The following is a 20,503-nucleotide window of genomic DNA, read 5'->3' on the forward strand; positions in this document are numbered from 1 at the left end:
GGGACTGTACTTTAAAACCCCTATAGTTAACTAAATTCTTGAGTTTGCTGTAGAATACAGATAGCTTTAAAAAAATGCCTGATCTGCAAGACAGTAGCAAGCAATGTTGCATTTTCTGTGCCCTTTGCAGTTTTTATTCAAATGTGCCAATGTATAAAGGCCCAGGTAGACACCACGATTATTGCTCAAAATTTGCTCAAAGGCACTCTTTTGAGCGATAATCGTTGTGTGCATTTACGCGCTGCGTTCTCTGAGCTCTCAGCTGGTATCCTGCTGAGCGTTCCTAGCAGGGTATACAGAAAACAGCTGGAGCGCTGTCTTCTGCATACTCCTGTGTTCTCAGAGCGTGATACCAGTTGAAACAATAGTATCTGATAAGGATCATTGTTAACTTTAGCGATGAGCAAATAGTGCACGATGGCCGCGTGTTTCAACACAACGATTATTGCTCAAGATGGCTTTTGAGTGATAATCGTTGTGTCTAAATGGGGTATTACTGATCACTGTGATACTATTATATTGAGTTTTCTGCATTAAAAATGCAGTGGCTGACACTCCTCTACAACACAAACACACACTGATCAGTGTACAGCAGTAAAGAGGATTAAAGGGGTTGTACCAAGATCTAGAGTTATGCCTTAAAGGGGTTGTCCCGCACCGAAACAGGTTTGTTTTTTTTTCAATAGCCCCCCCGTTCGGCGCGAGACAAACCCGATGCAGGGGTTTAAAAAAAAAAAAACGGATAGTACTTACCCGAATCCCCGCGCTCCGGTGACTTCTTACTTACCTTGCGAAGATGGCCGCCGGGATCTTCACCCTCGATGGACCGCAGGTCTTCTGTGCGGTCCATTGCCGATTCCAGCCTCCTGATTGGCTGGAATCGGCACACGTGACAGGGCGGAGCTACGAGGAGCAGCTCTCTGGCACAAGCGGCCCCATTCAGAAGGGAGAAGACCGGACTGCGCAAGCGCGTCTAATCGGGCGATTAGACGCTGAAAATTAGACGGCACCATGGAGACGAGGACGCTAGCAACGGAACAGGTAAGTGAATAACTTCTGTATGGCTCATAATTAATGCATGATGTATATTACAAAGTGCATTAATATGGCCATACAGAAGTGTATACCCCAACTTTGTTTCGCGGGACAACCCCTTTAAGGTCCCTTTACAATCAAAGATGATCGCTAAAAAATTCACCAGAAACTGACAATTTTAAGCGATCATTTAGCATTAGCTACTAATAGGCTAATCAGCCCATTAGTAGCTAACTAGCTTCATTTGCATGTATTTAGAGAACAGCGGGTAGTCTACTCTCTAAATACATCGCTTTTGTTCTGCCATGGATGCTATAACAGAGAACACAGGATGCCGTCCATCTTATCAGGGATGACAGCTTTTATGCTGAGCTTCACTCTGCAATGAACGAAGAGTGCACGGTAAGTACACAATGGGCACACATTTACACGCAACGACTATTGCTCAAAAGCTGTCGTTTGACGAATTTTGAGCAATCGTTGCGTGTAAATCAGCCTTTATCCACAGGATAAAGGATATCTTTATGATCGGTAAGGGTTTAGTTGATGGTACTTAAATCCTGAGAACAGGGGTCAAGAAAATCCTCACATAAAAAGGAGCAGAGATTGTGCATGCGCGCCACCGCTCCTTTCATTTCAATGACTGCACTGGAGACTGCCAAGCACTAATACTCGGCAATGTGTGGCAACGCAATTGAAATGAATGAAGTGGCAACTATCTCCGCTCCATTTAGGTGGTGATCATCAGCACCCCATTCTAGGGATCATAAAGTTATTCCCTATCCTGTAGACTGCAATGCAAATAACAACATTTAGGTGTTTTGGAGAGGGAGGATGCTCTCTCCTTCACTTCACTGGCACCCCCACGATCAGATTGCAGGAGGCCAAATTATGGCCTCCAAATCTAACATGTGCCTTGGCTCAGTTTGTTTACTGACAGTAATAGGCCTTATACATAAGTAGTGCAGTGTATTATCTAAGCAATCACACGGAGTGCAAGTGCTTGTGCGATTGATATGTGTCATAAAAGAAAAAAAAAAGGTTTTCTGTAAAAATGAAACTCTCATAAAAGAATAAGGGTTTAAACACACGGATGTGTTTACATCCCTTTACAAAGGGACAAAACGAAACCACTGATCTCAATAGGAGTTCAGTGGTTTTATTTTCACTGCGTGGATTTCTCAGCTGTGATTTGTACAGCCGAGAAAATGTAGGGCATGCCCTATATCCACTTTGTGCGGGGAAGATCAGGTGCCACCTAGCTCTTCCCGCCTCTTTCTTCAAACTCCTGCACTCTAGTGTGGAGTTTGAACTGCCAGCGACAGAGAAGAAAGCTCCCTCGTTCAGGCTCAACGACACTCGATAATATGCGATGTGTGGGCAACCCCAAAGATAGGGCATGCCATGATTTGTTTCCTGCGCTGTGGGAAGGGAGAGAAAAGAAAAATTGTCCATGTGTATGACCCCATTCAAAAGAATTGGGTTCATATTTGTGCAAGATTTGTGAATCTCCCAACGCACAATTTTTGTGCGACTTTCTCGGCTGTATGAAAACTGCCTGAAGCCGGTGTCACATGATCAAATTTGAATTGCTGATTCTGCAGACTGTGTCCCCGTGGACTTTCCATGGTAAAATGCAGGCAGTGAAAGGCATGCATATCTTAATTTTCCTTTACACTCGCAGATAAGAATTGCATATTCAGCGAGCATAAGAAAAATTGAAGCATGCTCTGATTTACTGCAGAATCCACATGGACGGCCTCCATTAATGTCCATGTGGATTAATCCAACCCACCCGTATGAGCCCAGCCTTATGTTGAAAAAATGCCCCATGTGCTTTATAAATGTGATATTCCACCTGAATGCCCTGTTGTTCTATGCATTTACAGCAGAAAAGTGGTTTAAATGCAGATAGTCCCCTACCTGCGAATGTTCGAGTTACGAACTTCGCAAGATGCGAGCAATCTGTCCTGCAACGTATGATGTAATTGCTATGGCATTGCATCATTCTGTACAGGGACCGGACCGGCTTCTATCAAGCCTGTCCGGTAAGATCACGGGACGCTTTGCGGTTTCTAGGCAGACTAAAGACTTCTGAAGGGCCCTAGGGCTTCCTATGCAGAGCGCCTATCAAGCCATGCGCTTAATAGGCGCTCTGCATAGGAAGCCCTGGGGCCTTTCAGAAGGCCCTTGGCTGCCTAGCAACCGCACAGCATCCCGCGATCTTATTGCGGAATACCGTACGGGACCCTTGTCTGTTTCTTACAGCGGACACCCGGCAGCAGCAGTTTCAAAAAGCCGCGCCGCTCGTCGGAACTATTAATTAGAGATGAGCATACCCGCTAAGGGCAATTACTCGATCGAGCATTGCCCTTAGCGAGTACCTGCCTGCTCGGAAGAAAAGGTTTGGTGGGGAGAGCGGGGAGGAACTGAGGGGAGATCTCTCTCTCCCCCCGGCTTCCTCCTGCTCACTGCCGCAACTCACCTCTCACCCGCGCCGGCAGCCGAACCTTTTCTTCCGAGAGGGGAAGGTACTCGCTAAGGACAATGCTCGATCGGGTAATTGTCCTTAGCGAGTATGCTCGCTCATCTCTACTGTTAATGCTTTAAATACCGCTGTTAATTCTGACAGCGGCTTTTAAAGTGTTAATAGTTCCGATAAGTGGCATGGCTTGTTGGAACTGCTGCCGCCGGGTGTCCGCTGTAAGAAACAGACGACAGCCGACGTTGTATGGAGCGGGATCCACCTGCGATTCCCTCCATACTACCATTTGTTTGGACATACGAACAAATGTACTTGCAAACAGAATTCTGGAACTGAACCTGTTCGCAAGTAGGGGACACTCTGTACACTGACAGATCTGCTATGTCGCTCATAACAGAAGTGATTGTGCTAGAAGAGCGCAGTATGTTAGGATATCCTAGGGATGCAATATCATTTGGAGAGCATAATGATAATCAGGGAGCAAATAACTCTCCCATGTAAATGGTTGAGGTGCTTGTAGATGTAACTTATCATTAAAACAAGCGAAAGTGAGCGATAATCGTTTGGGTCTAAACGCGGGCCAATGACTGAGAATCGTTCGCTTCTTATTCATCATTCAATTTATGCAGTTGTAAAAACAAAAATTGGCTCATTCACTTATCATTCGGTTTAAACAGCAATCATTCAGTCCTTCTCATTCACTTATACAGGGACTGAATGATTCTCGTTTGCACGAGCCAACAAGTAAGCGGTGACATCACTCGCGCGTTAAAACGAGAATCGACTCGTACATGTTCTTTCCACAGAGAAAAAGAGGTAACTAGCTACCTGCTTGTGAAAGCAATAGGATCAGATTACTCTTCCTCCTTACATTAAAGGGAATGTGTTATCAAAGAATTATCTATCCCATGAATCAATTTTTCATGGCAAACCTACTTTTAAAGATTCTCTGGTGGGTTTTTTTCATTTATTCATTTGTGATGTCAAGATCTATATTTAAAAAAAATCCTAAATTCCTGCAGTTTTTGCACGGACCACTAAGCCTAATAAGGGTAAGTTCATCCATAGTGGAAATAATCCACGTGTGGATTGTGATGCAGTTTTAACCAAGGAATTCAGTCATTGTATTAAAATGAATTAATTCAGTGAAAACCTGCGCCATTTCCACTGCAAATATAGAGCATGCTGTGGATTTCCAAATTCACAGCATGACTCTTCCACTGCAGATTTTGTGCGCTGGAAGTAAACGAGTTTTTGTTAAAACTCCATTTACTTAAATTGCTCTCTAATTGTGGGGTGAAATAAGAGATGTGTGAACTTGCCTTAAGGGCTCCTTCACACGAGCGCTGTGATTTACAGCCGCCCGTGTTTTTACACCCCTTCAGACGGCCGGGTGTGGCGTGTATACGGCGCAGCCTGGAATACCGTTGGGTGATGGCGAGAGAGTTTAGAGAGACAGGGCGGGAGCTAGTGTGTTAAACTCCCGCCCCCTGCTGGCAAGGGGAGGGGGCAGGAGCTTAGCAGAGCTAGTCTGCTAATCTCCGGCCCAACCCTTTGCCAGCAGCCGGCAAGGGGCAGAGAAGGAATGGGAGTTTGACAGAGCTGCTGCTAAACTCCCTCCCACCTCCCTTTTTTGGCAGCTCTCATAGGCTCCCATAGGAGCCTATGAGACCAGTCAACGTATTCCGGCAAAAGACAGGTCCAGTCAGTGTGCGCTATCTTTTTCAGCCCAGACGATTTTATGCACCAAAAAAATCGCAAATCTGAACAAATGCATTGGAATACAATGCATCAGATAGTCGGTCGGCGTTTTATCGCAGCAAAATTGGCACGATAAAAAGCTTGTGTAAGTAAAGCATCAGAGTGACACATACTGCATTATAGAGAAGACTTTTCAGCAGTCATCTCACTGTCATCACAGGCAGGATTACAATGAAAGGTATCAGCTATATATAGATAATACGGGATACATCATTCACAATAGATCATGGTCACAGCTCACCTCCTCCCCCACATCCCGACCCCTGAACAGGTTACAGACCATCTGTAGAACGGTCTCCCATAGACGTCAATGAGTTAGTTCATGTGTGAAGGGCCCACTAGACTGCTGTAAAATAGATCTCTAAAAGGAGCTGTGACGCAAAGGCAAGATGGCTGCCCCCATAGTAATATACAGATGGACAACAGAATAAAAAAATTTAGAATCAGAACTTAAAAAGAGAGTAGGAAATGCATAACATTTTACCATCTGGTTTTAATTAGGAAAAAAATATAGGTGATACAATCCCTTTAATGGACTATTTTGGTGTGCTCTAACACAAGATGGCATATTCCATGGCTCTTATGTCTATTGTCACCGTTGGATCCCTAAATAGGAGTCAGGGTGCGGGCAGACGAGCGCATATACGGCGCGTTTTTGCGACCAAACGTATATACGTGACCATCTGAGGCAATGCTTTCGAATGTATTCGTTCACATGGGCGATTTTACGGCGCGTAAAAACGGAAATTCGAAAAAAACGGAACATATGCGACCGAAATACGCGCCAACGCATATTCGATCGCCGAAAAGACCGTTTGCAAAGTAGGAACAAACGAAAATACGCTTTCTAGCTCTGGTCGTGATCGGTGAAAAACGATCGCTCGGGCGATTATACGTTGCGCTCGTGCGAACGTAAATACGCCTACGCTCGTCTGCCCGCACCCTCACTGTAATGAGACAAATCGCTTTAACTCCAGTAACTCAGGGTTTCTTCCCACGGGTGTATGCGCAACTGCACACACCTCAGCGCAATGTATTTGTGCTGCAAACTAGTCTTTTTTGCGCTTGCATTGGTATATTTTACCATATCCCTTGCACCTGCAGGGCATGTTCATTTGCATGCAGCAGGCGAACACGTCCAATGGGTTTTCTAGATGTGCTTATTTCCCCCAAGAAATTGCGCAGCTCCTTTTCTACTGCACATGCATTTAGGCACCCCCATAGACTTCTATGAAAACCTTTGGTGTGCAAATGCACACAAAAGTAGAGCATGCTGCTTTATTTTTTTCTGCACACACGATAATAGGCACATGTGAACAAACTCATTGAAATCAATGAGTATGCCGCAAGATAACCCACGGAAACAGTATGCCTCCATGTCTGCCTGTATCACATCTTGCATCCAAGCTAGAGGCGGCCCAATAGGGTACTAGAGCTTCCATGCCCTGCCCATATCACATCTTGTACCCAAGCTAGAGGCAGTACAACAGGGTTGAGCTGTACTTTTGTATCGGTACTAGTTTGGGGTACATATAATGTATTTATAGCTTTTATTTATTTTTGGTTGTTGAGGAGCAGGGTGAAAGAACACATCAATTCTGCCATTGCGTTTTGAGGGTTTTTCTTCCACCCCCTTTATTATATGGTATAAACGACATGTTAACTTTTTCTGTGCATTGGCACAATTACAACACCACCAAAATTATATATCTTTTTTTTTAGACTTTTCCACAATAAAACCATTTTTTGGAAAATAATTTGTTTTTGGCATGGGAACATTAAAAGACCCATAACTTTTTATTTTTCCATGGATGGAGCTTTATGAAAGCTTGTTTTATGCATGTCAAGCTGTAGTTTTTATTGGCCCTATTTTGGGGTACATTTTTTTTTTATAACCTGTATTGCATTTTTTAGGAGGCAAAATGAATGGAAAAAGGGATTTGGACTGTTTTTTGCAGTACTGTTTGTTCAGTACTAAAAGTGTGTTCAGTTTATTGTACGGGTGCTTATTAGAGATGAGCGAGCACCAAAATGCTCGGGTGCTCGTTACTCGAGACAAATTTTTCGCGATGCTCGAGGGTTCGTTTCGAGTAACGAACCCCATTGAAGTCAATGGGCGACTCGAGCATTTTTGTATATCGCCGATGCTCGCTAAGGTTTTCATTTGTGAAAATCGGGGCAATTCAAGAAAGTGATGGGAACGACACAGAAACGGATAGGGCAGGCGAGGGGCTACATGTTGGGCTGCATCTCAAGTTCCCAGGTCCCACTATTAAGCCACAATAGTGGCAAGAGTGGGCCCCCCCCCTCCCAACAATTTTTACTTCTGAAAAGCCCTCATTAGCAATGCATACCTTAGCTAAGCACCACACTACCTCCAACAAAGCACAATCACTGCCTGCATGACACTCCGCTGCCACTTCTCCTGGGTTACATGCTGCCAATTCCCCCCCCCCCACGACCCAGTGTCCACAGCGCACACCAAACTGTCCCTGCCCAGCCTTCAGCTGCCCTCATGCCACGCCACCCTCATGTCCATTTATAAGGGCGTCTGCCACAGGAAAAGCAGGCACACACTGCAGAGGGTTGGCACGGCTAGGCAGCGACCCTCTTTAAAAGGGGCGGGATGATAGCCCACAATGCTGTACAGAAGCAATGAGAAATCCAATCCTGTGCCACCTCCATCTGGAGCTGCACACGTGGGCATAGCAATGGGGAACCTATGTGCCACACACTATTCATTCTGTCAAGGTGTCTGCATGCCCCAGTCAGACCGCGTTTTTTTATAAATAGTCACAAGCAGGTACAACTCCGCAATGGGAATTCCGTGTGCACCCACAGCATGGGTGGCTCCCTGGAACCCACCCGCTGTACATAAATGTATCCCATTGCAGTGCCCATCACAGCTGAGGTAGTAATGTCGTGCTTAATGCAGGTGGGCTTCGGCCCACACTGCATGCCCCAGTCAGACTGGGGTTCTTTAGAAGTGGAAACAGATGCATTTACAACTCCCTGTGGACCGACAGCATGGGTGGGTGCCAGGAAGCCACCGGCGGTACATAAAAATATCCCATTGCAGTGCCCATCACAGCTGAGGTAGTAATGTCATGTTTAATGCAGGTGGGCTTCGGCCTACACTGCATGCCCCAGTCAGACTGGGGTTCTTTAGAAGTGGAAACAGATGCATTTACAACTCCCTGTGGACCGACAGCATGGGTGGCTCCCTGGAACCCACCGGCGGTACATAAAAATATCCCATTGCATTGCCCAACACAGCTGAGGTAGTACTGTCGTGCTTAATGCAGGTGGGCTTCGGCCCACACTGCATGCCCCAGTCAGACTGGGGTTCTTTAGAAGTGGAAACAGATGCATTTACAACTCCCTGTGGACCCACAGCATGGGTGGGTGCCAGGAAGCCACCGGCAGTACATAAAAATATCCCATTGCAGTGCCCATCACAGCTGAGGTAGTAATGTCATGTTTAATGCAGGTGGGCTTCGGCCCACACTGCATGCCCAAGTCAGACTGGGGTTCTTTAGAAGTGGAAACAGATGCATTTACAACTCCCTGTGGACCGACAGCATGGGTGGGTGCCAGGAAGCCACCGGCGGTACATAAATATATCCCATTGCAGTGCCCATCACAGCTGAGGTAGTAATGTCATGTTTAATGCAGGTGGGCTTCGGCCCACACTGCATGCCCCAGTCAGACTGGGGTTCTTTAGAAGTGGAAACAGATGCATTTACAACTCCCTGTGGACCGACAGCATGGGTGGCTCCCTGGAACCCACCGGCGGTACATAAAAATATCCCATTGCATTGCCCAACACAGCTGAGGTAGTAATGTCGTGCTTAATGCAGGTGGGCTTCGGCCCACACTGCATGCCCCAGTCAGACTGTGGTTCTTTAGAAGTGGAAACAGATGCATTTACAACTCCCTGTGGACCGACAGCATGGGTGGGTGCCAGGAAGCCACCGGCGGTGCATAAAAATATCCCATTGCAGTGCCCATCACAGCTGAGGTAGTAATGTCATGTTTAATGCAGGTGGGCTTCGGCCCACACTGCATGCCCCAGTCAGACTGGGGTTCTTTAGAAGTGGAAACAGATGCATTTACAACTCCCTGTGGACCCACAGTATGGGTGGGTGGCAGGAAGCCACCGGCGGTACATAAAAATATCCCATTGCAGTGCCCATCACAGCTGAGGTAGTAATGTCATGGTTAATGCAGGTGGGCTTCGGCCCACACTGCATGCCCCAGTCAGACTGGGGTTCTTTAGAAGTGGAAACAGATGCATTTACAACTCCCTGTGGACCCACAGCATCGGTTGGTGCCAGGAAGCCACCGGCGTTACATAAAAATATCCCATTGCAGTGCCCATCACAGCTGAGGTAGTAATGTCATGTTTAATGCAGGTGGGCTTCGGCCCACACTGCATGCCCCAGTCAGACTGGGGTTCTTTAGAAGTGGAAACAGATGCATTTACAACTCCCTGTGGACCGACAGCATGGGTGGCTCCCTGGAACCCACCGGCGGTACATAAAAATATCCCATTGCATTGCCCAACACAGCTGAGGTAGTAATGTCGTGCTTAATGCAGGTGGGCTTCGGCCCACACTGCATGCCCCAGTCAGACTGGGGTTCTTTAGAAGTGGAAACAGATGCATTTACAACTCCCTGTGGACCGACAGCATGGGTGGGTGCCAGGAAGCCACCGGCGGTACATAAAAATATCCCATTGCAGTGCCCATCACAGCTGAGGTAGTAATGTCATGTTTAATGCAGGTGGGCTTCGGCCCACACTGCATGCCCCAGTCAGACTGGGGTTCTTTAGAAATGGAAACAGATGCATTTACAACTCCCTGTGGACCGACAGCATGGGTGGGTGCCAGGAAGCCACCGGCGGTACATAAAAATATCCCATTGCAGTGCCCATCACAGCTGAGGTAGTAATGTCATGGTTAATGCAGGTGGGCTTCGGCCCACACTGCATGCCCCAGTCAGACTGGGGTTCTTTAGAAGTGGAAACAGATGCATTTACAACTCCCTGTGGACCGACAGCATGGGTGGGTGCCAGGAAGCCACCGGCGGTACATAAAAATATCCCATTGCAGTGCCCATCACAGCTGAGGTAGTAATGTCATGTTTAATGCAGGCGGGCTTCGGCCCACACTGCATGCCCCAGTCAGGCTGGGGTTCTTTAGAAGTGGAAACAGATGCATTTACAACTCCCTGTGGACCCACAGCATGGGTGGGTGCCAGGAAGCCACCGGCGGTACATAAAAATATCCCATTGCATTACCCAACACAGCGGATGTAACGTCAGCTGTAATGCAGGTGGGCTAAAAATTCATTTGATTACACTGTAGGCGAGGGCCCACAAAGATTGCTGTATCAACAGTACTAATGTACATCAGAAAAATTGGCCATGGCCAATCAAGAGGGCAGGTGAAACCCATTAATCGCTTTGGTTAATGTGGCTTAATTTGTAACTAGGCCTGGAGGCAGCCCAGTTAAAATAAAAATTGTTGGAGGTGAAAGTTTCAACGCTTTAATGAGCATTGAAACGTATAAAAATTGTTTAGAAAAATTATATGACTGAGCCTTGTGGGCCTAAGAAAAATTGCCCGTTCGGCGTGATTATGTGAGGTTTCAGGAGGAGGAGCAGGAGGAGGAGGAGGAATATTATACACAGATTGATGAAGCGAAAAGGTCCCCGTTTTTGATGGTGAGAGAGAACGATGCTTCCATCCGCGGGTGCAGCCTACCTATTGCTTAGGTATCGCTGCTGTCCGCTGGTGGAGAAGAGAAGTCTGGGGAAATCCAGGCTTTGTTCATCTTGATGAGTGTTAGCCTGTCGGCACTGTCGGTTGACAGGCGGGTACGCTTATCTGTGATGATTCCCCCAGCCGCACTAAACACCCTCTCTGACAAGACGCTAGCCGCAGGACAAGCAAGCACCTCCAGGGCATACAGCGCGAGTTCAGGCCACGTGTCCAGCTTCGACACCCAGTAGTTGTAGGGGGCAGAGGCGTCACGGAGGACGGTCGTGTGATCGGCTACGTACTCCCTCACCATCCTTTTACAGTGCTACCGCCGACTCAGCCTTGACTGGGGAGCGGTGACACAGTCTTGCTGGGGAGCCATAAAGCTGTCAAGGGCCTTAAAGAGTGTTGGCCTGCCTGTGCTGTACATCCTGCCTGATCTCCGCGCCTCCCCTGCTACCTGGCCCTCGGAACTGCGCCTTCGGCCACTACCGCTGTCGTATGGGAATTTTACCATCAGTTTGTCCGCCAGGGTCCTGTGGTATAGCAACACTCTCGAACCCCTTTCCTCTTCGGGTATGAGAGTGGAAAGGTTCTCCTTATACCGTGGGTCGAGCAGTGTGTACACCCAGTAATCCGTTGTGGCCAGAATGCGTGTAACGCGAGGGTCACGAGAAAGGCATCCTAACATGAAGTCAGCCATGTGTGCCAGGGTACCTGTACGCAACACATGGCTGTCCTCACTAGGAAGATCACTTTCAGGATCCTCCTCCTCCTCCTCCTCCTCAGGCCATACACGCTGAAAAGATGACAGGCCAGCAGCATGTCTACCCTCACCAGTGGGCCAAGCTGTGTCTTCCCCCTCCTCCTCATCTTCCTCCTCCTCCTCACCGCGCTGAGATATAGACAGTAGGGTGCTCTGACTATCCAGCGACATACTGTCTTCCCCCGGCTCTGTTTCCGAGTGCAAAGCGTCTGCCTTTATGCTTTGCAGGGAACTTCTCAAGAGGCATAGCAGAGGAATGGTGACGCTAATGATTGCAGCATCGCCACTCACCACCTGGGTAGACTCCTGAAAGTTTCCAAGGACCTGGCAGATGTCTGCCAACCAGGCCCACTCTTCTGAAAATAATTGAGGAGGCTGACTCCCACTGCGCCGCCCATGTTGGAGTTGGTATTCCACTATAGCTCTACGCTGCTCATAGAGCCTGGCCAACATGTGGAGCGTAGAGTTCCACCGTGTGGGCACGTCGCACAGCAGTCGGTGCACTGGCAGATTAAACCGATGTTGCAGGGTGCGCAGGGTGGCAGCGTCCGTGTGGGACTTGCGGAAATGTGCGCAGAGCCGGCGCACCTTTCCGAGCAGGTCTGACAAGCGAGGGTAGCTTTTCAGAAAGCGCTGAACCACCAAATTAAAGACGTGGGCCAGGCATGGCACGTGCGTGAGGCTGCCGAGCTGCAGAGCCGCCACCAGGTTACGGCCGTTGTCATACACGACCATGCCTGGTTGTAGGCTCAGCGGCGCAAGCCAGCGGTCGGTCTGCTCTGTCAGACCCTGCAGCAGTTCGTGGGCCGTGTGCCTCTTATCTCCTAAGCTGAGTAGTTTCAGCACGGCCTGCTGACGCTTGCCCACCGCTGTGCTGCCACGCCGCGCGACACCGACTGCTGGCGACGTGCTGCTACTGACACATCTTGATTGCGAGACAGAGGTTGCGGAGGAGGAGGAGGGTGGTTTAGTGGAAGCATACACCGCCGCAGATACCACCACCGAGCTGTGGCCCGCAATTCTGGGGGTGGGTAGGACGTCAGCGGTCCCAGGCTCTGACTCTGTCCCAGCCTCCACTAAATTCACCCAATGTGCCGTCAGGGAGATCTAGTGGCCCTGCCCGCCTGTGCTTGTCCATGTGTCCGTTGTTAAGTGGACCTTGGCAGTAACCGCGTTGGTGAGGGCGCGTACAATGTTGCGGGAGACGTGGTCATGCAGGGCTGGGACGGCACATCGGGAAAAGTAGTGACGACTGGGAACTGAGTAGCGCGGGGCCGCCGCCGCCATCATACTTTTGAAGGACTCCGTTTTCACAACCCTATATGGCAGCATCTCCAGGCTGATAAATTTGGCTACGTGCACGTTTAACGCTTGAGCGTGCGGGTGCGTGGCGGCGTACTTGCGCTTGCGCTCAAACACTTGCGCTAGCGACGGCTGCACAGTGCGCTGAGAGACATTGGTGGATGGCGCCGAGGACAGCGGAGGTGAGGGTGTGGGTGCAGGCCAGGAGACGGTAGTGCCTGTGTCCTCAGAGCAGGGTTGGATCTCAGTGGCAGGTTGGGGCACAGGGGGAGAGGCAGCGGTGCAAACCGGAGGCGATGAACGGCCTTCGTCCCACCTTGTGGGGTGCTTGGCCATCATATGTCTGCGCATGCTGGTGGTGGTGAGGCTGCTGGTGGTGGCTCCCCGGCTGATCTTGGCGCGACAAAGGTTGCACACCACTGTTCGTCGGTCGTCTGCACTCTCAGTGAAAAACTGCCAGACCTTTGAGCACCTCGGCCTCTGCAGGGTGGCATGGCGCGAGGGGGCGCTTTGGGAAACAGTTGGATTATTCAGTCTGGCCCTGCCTCTACCCCTGGACACCGCACTGCCTCTTGCAACCTGCCCTGCTGCTGCCCTTGCCTCCCCCTCTGAAGACCTGTCCTCAGTAGGCGTAGCAAACCAGGTGGGGTCAGTCACCTCATTGTCCTGCTGCTCTTCCTCAGAATCCTCGGTGCGCTCCTCCCTCGGACTTCATGCCCTTACTACTACCTCACTGATAGACAACTGTGTCTCATCGTCATCGGCCTTCTCACCCACTGAAAGGTCTTGAGACAGTTGCCGGAAGTCCCCAGCCTCATCCCCCGGACCCCGGGAACTTTCGAATGGTTGGGCATCAGTCTTGATAAACTCCTCTGGTGGGAGAGGAACCACTGCTGCCCAATCTGAGCAGGGGCCCGAGAACAGTTCCTGGGAGTCTGCCCGCGCCTCAGAATGTCTCATTTTCATGGAGTGAGGAGGCTGGGAGGAAGGAGGAGCAGCAGCCAGAGGATTCTGAGTTGCAGCAGTGGACGGCGCAGAACTCTGGGTGGACGATATGTTGCTGGAAGCACTTTCTGCCATCCACGACAGGACCTGCTCACACTGCTCATTTTCTAATAAAGGTCTACCGCGTGGACCCATTAAATGTGCTATGAATGTGGGGACACCAGAAACGTGCCTCTCTCCTAATCCCGCAGCAGTCGGCTGCGATACACCTGGATCAGGAGCTCGGCCTGTGCCCAAACCTGGACTAGGGCCTCCGCGTCCTCGGCCGCGCCCACGTCCTCTAGGCCTACCCCTACCCCTCAGCATGCTGTATTACCAGTAATGCAGAAACAGAACGCTGTAATTAAATGTGCCGCTTATTGGCCTGTGGTTGGAGGCTGACTTCGCTTACGGAACGCCAGGAAATAATTTTGCGCAAGCCTGCTGTAACACTTAGCTGGCTGCGTATTTATTTTGAGAACTACAACCCGCAGCAGACACGGACCCAGAACACTGAGCAGAGTGACAGGCAGGCCAAATAGTTTTTTTTTCAAATATTTTTTTCAAAAGGACCACTGCGTATATTCAATCTATATATGTCTTCTGGCCCTGCCTACACAATTCTGTCCCTGATGTGTGTGTCACGGAACTGCAGTGTTGCACTGTCTGTTATTAAGTGCAACAGAGCGGTGATTTCAGAGCCAGGAAATAATTTTGCGCAAGCCTGCTGTAACACTTAGCTGGCTGCGTATTTATTTGGAGAACTACAACCCGCAGCAGACACAGACCCAGAACACTGAGCAGAGTGACAGGCAGGCCAAATAGTTTTTTTTCAAATATTTTTTTCAAAAGGACCACTGCGTATATTCAATCTATATATGTCTTCTGGCCCTGCCTACACAATTCTGTCCCTGATGTGTGTGTCAGGGAACTGCAGTGTTGCACTGTCTGTTATTAAGTGCAACAGAGCGGTGATTTCAGAGCCAGGAAATAATTTTGCGCAAGCCTGCTGTAACACTTAGCTCGCTGCTCTGCACGGTCGATATACCAAAAAAAGTAAAAATGTGCAACACTGCTAAAAGCAGCCTCCACACTACTGCACACGGTTAGATGTGGCCCTAAAAAGGACCGTTGGGGTTCTTGAAGCCTACACTAACTCCTAACACTCTCCCTGCCTAACCACCACTTCTGTCCCTGGACTATTACTGCAGGGCGCAATGCTCTGCACGGCCGATATAGCAAAAAAAAAAATGTGCAACACTGCTAAAAGCAGCCTCCACACTACTGCACACTGTTAAATGTGGCCCTAAGAAGGACCGTTGGGGTTCTTGAAGCCTACACTAACTCCTAACGCTCTCCCTACAGCAGCTTCAACACTATAGCACTGTCCCTCAGCTATCTCACAACGCATCTGAGGCGAGCCGTGGGAGGGGCCGATTTTTATACTCGGGTGACACCTGATCTCCCCAGCCACTCACAGCAGGGTGGTGGTATAGGGCTTGAACGACGCAGGGGGAAGTTGTAATGCCTTCCCTGTCTTTCAATTGGCCAGAAAAGCGCGCTAACGTCTCAGAGATGAAAGTGAAAGTAACTCGAACATCGCGTGGTACTCGTTACGAGTAACGAGCATCTCGAACACGCTAATACTCGAACGAGTATCAAGCTCGGACGAGTACGTTCGCTCATCTCTAGTGCTTATGCATATGGTGAAATCAAACCTTTTTTTAGGCAAAAAAGGAAAAAGTGCACTTTTAAAAAAAAAATTTTACTATTTTTATACTTGACCTTTTGATTTTATGATAATTCTCTACTGTAGTTTATTATCTCTATTCATTCAAAATGAAAGCCCTGACAGACTCGGAGGGACGATGACATCACAAAGGCACTACCTTCCTCTGTTAGATGATCATGGCATGTGAGTGGTCAACAGAGTGGATCGGTAATTTATTCAATCCCCACCGTTTCAGAAGGACGCTCTGGGCCTGTGCCATCTACATGCCGTAAATGTGTGGCATTTTGCAGGAACTTCTTTAAATAAAAAATTATGAAAAGACTATACGTCCCATAATGGTACCTACATAAATTGCAGCTTAAAGGGGTTGTCCCGCGCCGAAACGGGTTTTTTTTTTTTTTTTTAACCCCCCCCCCCCCCCCCCTGTTCGGCGCGAGACAACCCCGATGCAGGGGTTAAAAAAACAAACCGGAGAGTGCTTACCTGAATCCCGGCGGTCCGGCGTCTTCATACTCACCTGCTGAAGATGGCCGCCGGGGTCTGCTCCCTCCGTGGACCGCAGCTCTTCTGTGCGGTCCATTGCCGATTCCAGCCTCCTGATTGGCTGGAATCGGCACGTGACGGGGCGGAGCTACACAGAGCCGGCATTCTGCACTAGCGGCCCCATTGAAGACAGCAGAAGACCCGGACTGCGCAAGCGCGGCTAATTTGGCCATTAGAGGCCGAAAATTAGTCGGCACCATGGAGACAAGGACGCCAGCAACGGAGCAGGTAAGTATAAAACTTTTGATAACTTCTGTATGGCTCATAATTAATGCACAATGTACATTACAAAGTGCATTAATATGGCCATACAGAAGTGTATAGACCCACTTGTTGCCGCGGGACAACCCCTTTAACTTGTAAAAAGCAGTCCGTCACAACCCATTGACCGAAAAATAAAAAAGTTATGAGTTTCAGAATATGGTGACCAAAAGAAATAAAAGAAAATAGTAAGACAAAAAGTATACAAATTTGGTATCGTTGTGGATTATATTTGGACTTAATGGAGGAATTGAGGGAAAAGCTGGGCAGGCTAGCGGTGAGTAAGCAGGGTCTGATCGGAATGGGTCAAGGGCATTATAAGTTAAGGCTGTTCAGAAACTACCTCATGATAAAGAGTTTAAGATTCGACTGTTCCGGTTTCCAAAAAAGAATGTAGAAACTAAGTAAAAATCACATAGTTGATGGCAGGAAAATATTGTCAGAATTATTATTATCATTGACGTCTGTTCAAGTACAATGTTACTTTTCATACAAATGATCTGGCGTGAGCAAAATGTAAAATGATGCAATTCGTTGTTACTATGCGCATGTTCTTGTATTTCACTGACTTATTAATAAAACAAATAAAATATTGCTAGAAAAAAAAAAACACTAGTGGCCATATCCCGACTCAGCCCCATTCGACATTTTTTGAAAGGATCTTTTCTATGTTCATATTTAAATAATGCAGCTATCTCCCCACATGACATTTAAATTTAAAAAAAAATCTTGTAGAGTGCCAACTTATCCCTCGAAAGGATGGAAGGCTGAGTCAACCTTGAGTCGGCTACCTGAACCATGCGGGGAATGAACTCACAACCTTCAGCTCATGAGCAAGAGCTTAGGACTGAATTTCTACTGCCCTAACACTCTGCACCACATGAGATACATTAGTATATCATCTTTGGGGGTCTTTGAAATGAGCTTTTAAAATTATCACTATCGTTCTGTCATTGGATACGGTTTTATATTCTTACTGTAATTTATGTCACAACTTATATTGTAAAGTATTTGACACTAGCAATAATAATCTATAATACTCTAAAAAATTGCACTTACCTATTGTAAAGGAGGATTTAAAACTGTTTATTTGCATCTATTGTGACATTATAGGATATGACACGTATTTAATAGTGGAAAGTAAGGCCACTCTTACATGAGCCTATGTAAAAACACAGTTTTTCTGCATGCAGAGCTGCATTTTTGTGAGTGTGAAACAAGTAAGCTGATGATGCCAGAACTGGCCAAACCCACAGGAAACACCCCATAAACAGCCATTTAACCCCCTGGGGCCATTTAAGTGAGCTTTCCTGTATTGTGGTAATGGTTCGGTGCTAGCTGTTATCTGGAGAGAATGTCTTATTTTCAGGATGACATGCTTCTGGCATGGCTAGTGTCTACTAAGTTTGGACAGCCAGGTCTGATGCTGTAGGAAGAGCCCAGAAGAAAGACATGGAGGTTCTGGGTTCACCCTCTGTTGTCACAGCAAGGCTTTATGGACTACTTTGTAAATTTCTACAGCGATTTGAGACAGCACCCGGAGAAGTTAATTGCCTTTAGTCGTATGTTGGTGTCCACATTTGACAAGCTGGAGGTAGTACGTTCTGGACTGACCTATACAAACATGAGTTGATATATCTCTTCTGAGGAACATCTTCTGGTAACCCTGAGATAAATTTTTCTTTTGGAGGGGGTTAGGAATTTGGAATAGAAAATATTCAGTGTAGAGCTCCCTTTCCTTCTCACATGTGTTCCCTAGGTAGTATACTTTTGGTGTGGTGCCTAAAGTTTTGTAATCATTTTTCTTACCAAATACTTCGCCACTGGGAACTCATTTGCACCACTGCATTTTGAGTTCCTGTTGGGCATCTCCACCCTTTCCGGAATCGTCAGGAGTACGAGCAAGGTAATTTGGATACAGCTGAAGCCATTGGTGATGTCTCCAACCTCTCCGCAAGCATGGATGGATATTGCCAATGGTTTTGAAACTGCATCGCAGTTTCAGAACTGCGTTGGAGCACTGGATGGTAAGCACATCCATGTGAAGAAGCTGGCGAACTCAGGGTTCCAATATTACAATTACAAACCATACTTTTTGGTAGTTCTGTTGGCTCTCACCGATAGCAACTATCGATTTATAATTGCTGATATCAGGTCCCATGCTTGCATCTTCAAGGCTTCCAGAATGAGTAAGCATGTAGCAGTTTCAGGTACTAAGTTGGAGCCTCAATTGTAGCAGTCACAGGTCTGGAGAGCAGTAAGGGAAAAGCCAGCGGTCAGCAACAGGAGGTCTCATGTTGCGGTACAAATGGAGGAGGCAGGTAGCATTGTCAGAAGGGAAGCCAGAAGTCGGTATCAGAAGGTCTCCTGTTCCAGTACAAATGGTGGAGGTGGATAGCGGTGTCAAAAGGCAAGCCAGAAGTCGGTATCAGGAGGTCTCAGTTTAGTTAGCAGAGGAGCAGGCAGCAGTGGAGCTTTATCAAGGCTTGTGGAGCACAATAATCATGCAAGGAAGGAGGGAACAGGTCCAGGTTGGAGCCAAGACAGGGAAACAGATGAGCATGGCTAGTTTTCTGCAGAGGAGCTGTCCAAGTGCTGGATGGCCTAGTGGAATAGAATCATAGAATGGTAGAGTTGGAAGGGACCTCCACCGTCATCTGGTCCAACCCCCTGCTCAGTGCAGGATTCACTAAGTCATCCCAGACAGATATTTCTCTAGCCTTTGTTTGAGCACTTCCATTGAAGGAGAACTCACCACCTCCTGTGGTAACCTGTTCCACTCATTGATCACCCTTACTGTCAGAAAGTTTTTCTAATATCTAATTTGTGTCTCCTCCCTTTCAGTTTCATCCCATTGCTTCTAGTTTTGACTTGTGCAAATGAGAATAGAGCTGATCCCTCTGCACTGTGAGAGCCCTTCAGATATTTGTAGACAGCTATTAAGTCTCCTCTCAGACTTCTTTTTTGCAAGCTAAACATTTACATATCCTTTAACCGTTCCCCATAGGACATGATTTGCAGACCGCTCACCATCTTGGTAACTTTTGTCTGAACTTGCTCCAGTTTGTCTATGTCTTTTTTAAAGTGGGGTGCCCAGAACTGGACACAGTATTCCAGATGAGGTCTGACTAAGGAAGAGTAGAGGGGGATAATTACTTCACATGATCTAGACTCTGTGCTTTTCTTAACACATCCCAGAATTGTGTTTGCCCTTTTGGCTGCTACATCATATTGTTGACTCATGTTCAGTCTATGATCTATTAATATACCCAAGTCTTTTTCACATGTGCTGCTGCTTAGCCCAATTCCTCCCATTCTGTATGTGCTTTTTTCATTTTTCTTGCCCAGATGTAGGACTTTGCATTTCTCCTTGTTAAATACCATTCTGTTAGTCACTGCCCACTGTGCAAGCTTTTGTAGATCTTTTTGAATACTCTCTCTCTGTCTTCCATAGTGTTAGCTATCCCTCCTAGCTTTGTGTCATCATCAAATTGGAACATTTTTCCATCAATTCCCTCCTCCAGATAATTTATAAAAATGTTGAACACCACTGGGCCTAGGACAGAGCCTTGTGGTACCCCACTTGATACATTCTTCCACTTGGATGTGAAGCCATTTATGACCACTTTTTGAGTACAATCACTCAGACAGTTGTGAATCCACCTAATAGCTGCCTTGTCAATCCTATATTTGGTCATTTGTTCAATAAGTATGGTATGGGATACTTTGTCAAATGCTTTACTCAAGTCAAGATATACTATATCCACCGCATTTCCCTGATCAACCCAGTCGGTGATTCTGTCATAGAAGGAAATTTGATTAGTCTGCCATGACTTGTTTGTTACAAACCCATGCTGGCTCTTGTTAAT

Source organism: Eleutherodactylus coqui, chromosome 7 (assembly GCF_035609145.1).
Source record: "Eleutherodactylus coqui strain aEleCoq1 chromosome 7, aEleCoq1.hap1, whole genome shotgun sequence".
NCBI lineage: Eukaryota > Metazoa > Chordata > Amphibia > Anura > Eleutherodactylidae > Eleutherodactylus > Eleutherodactylus coqui.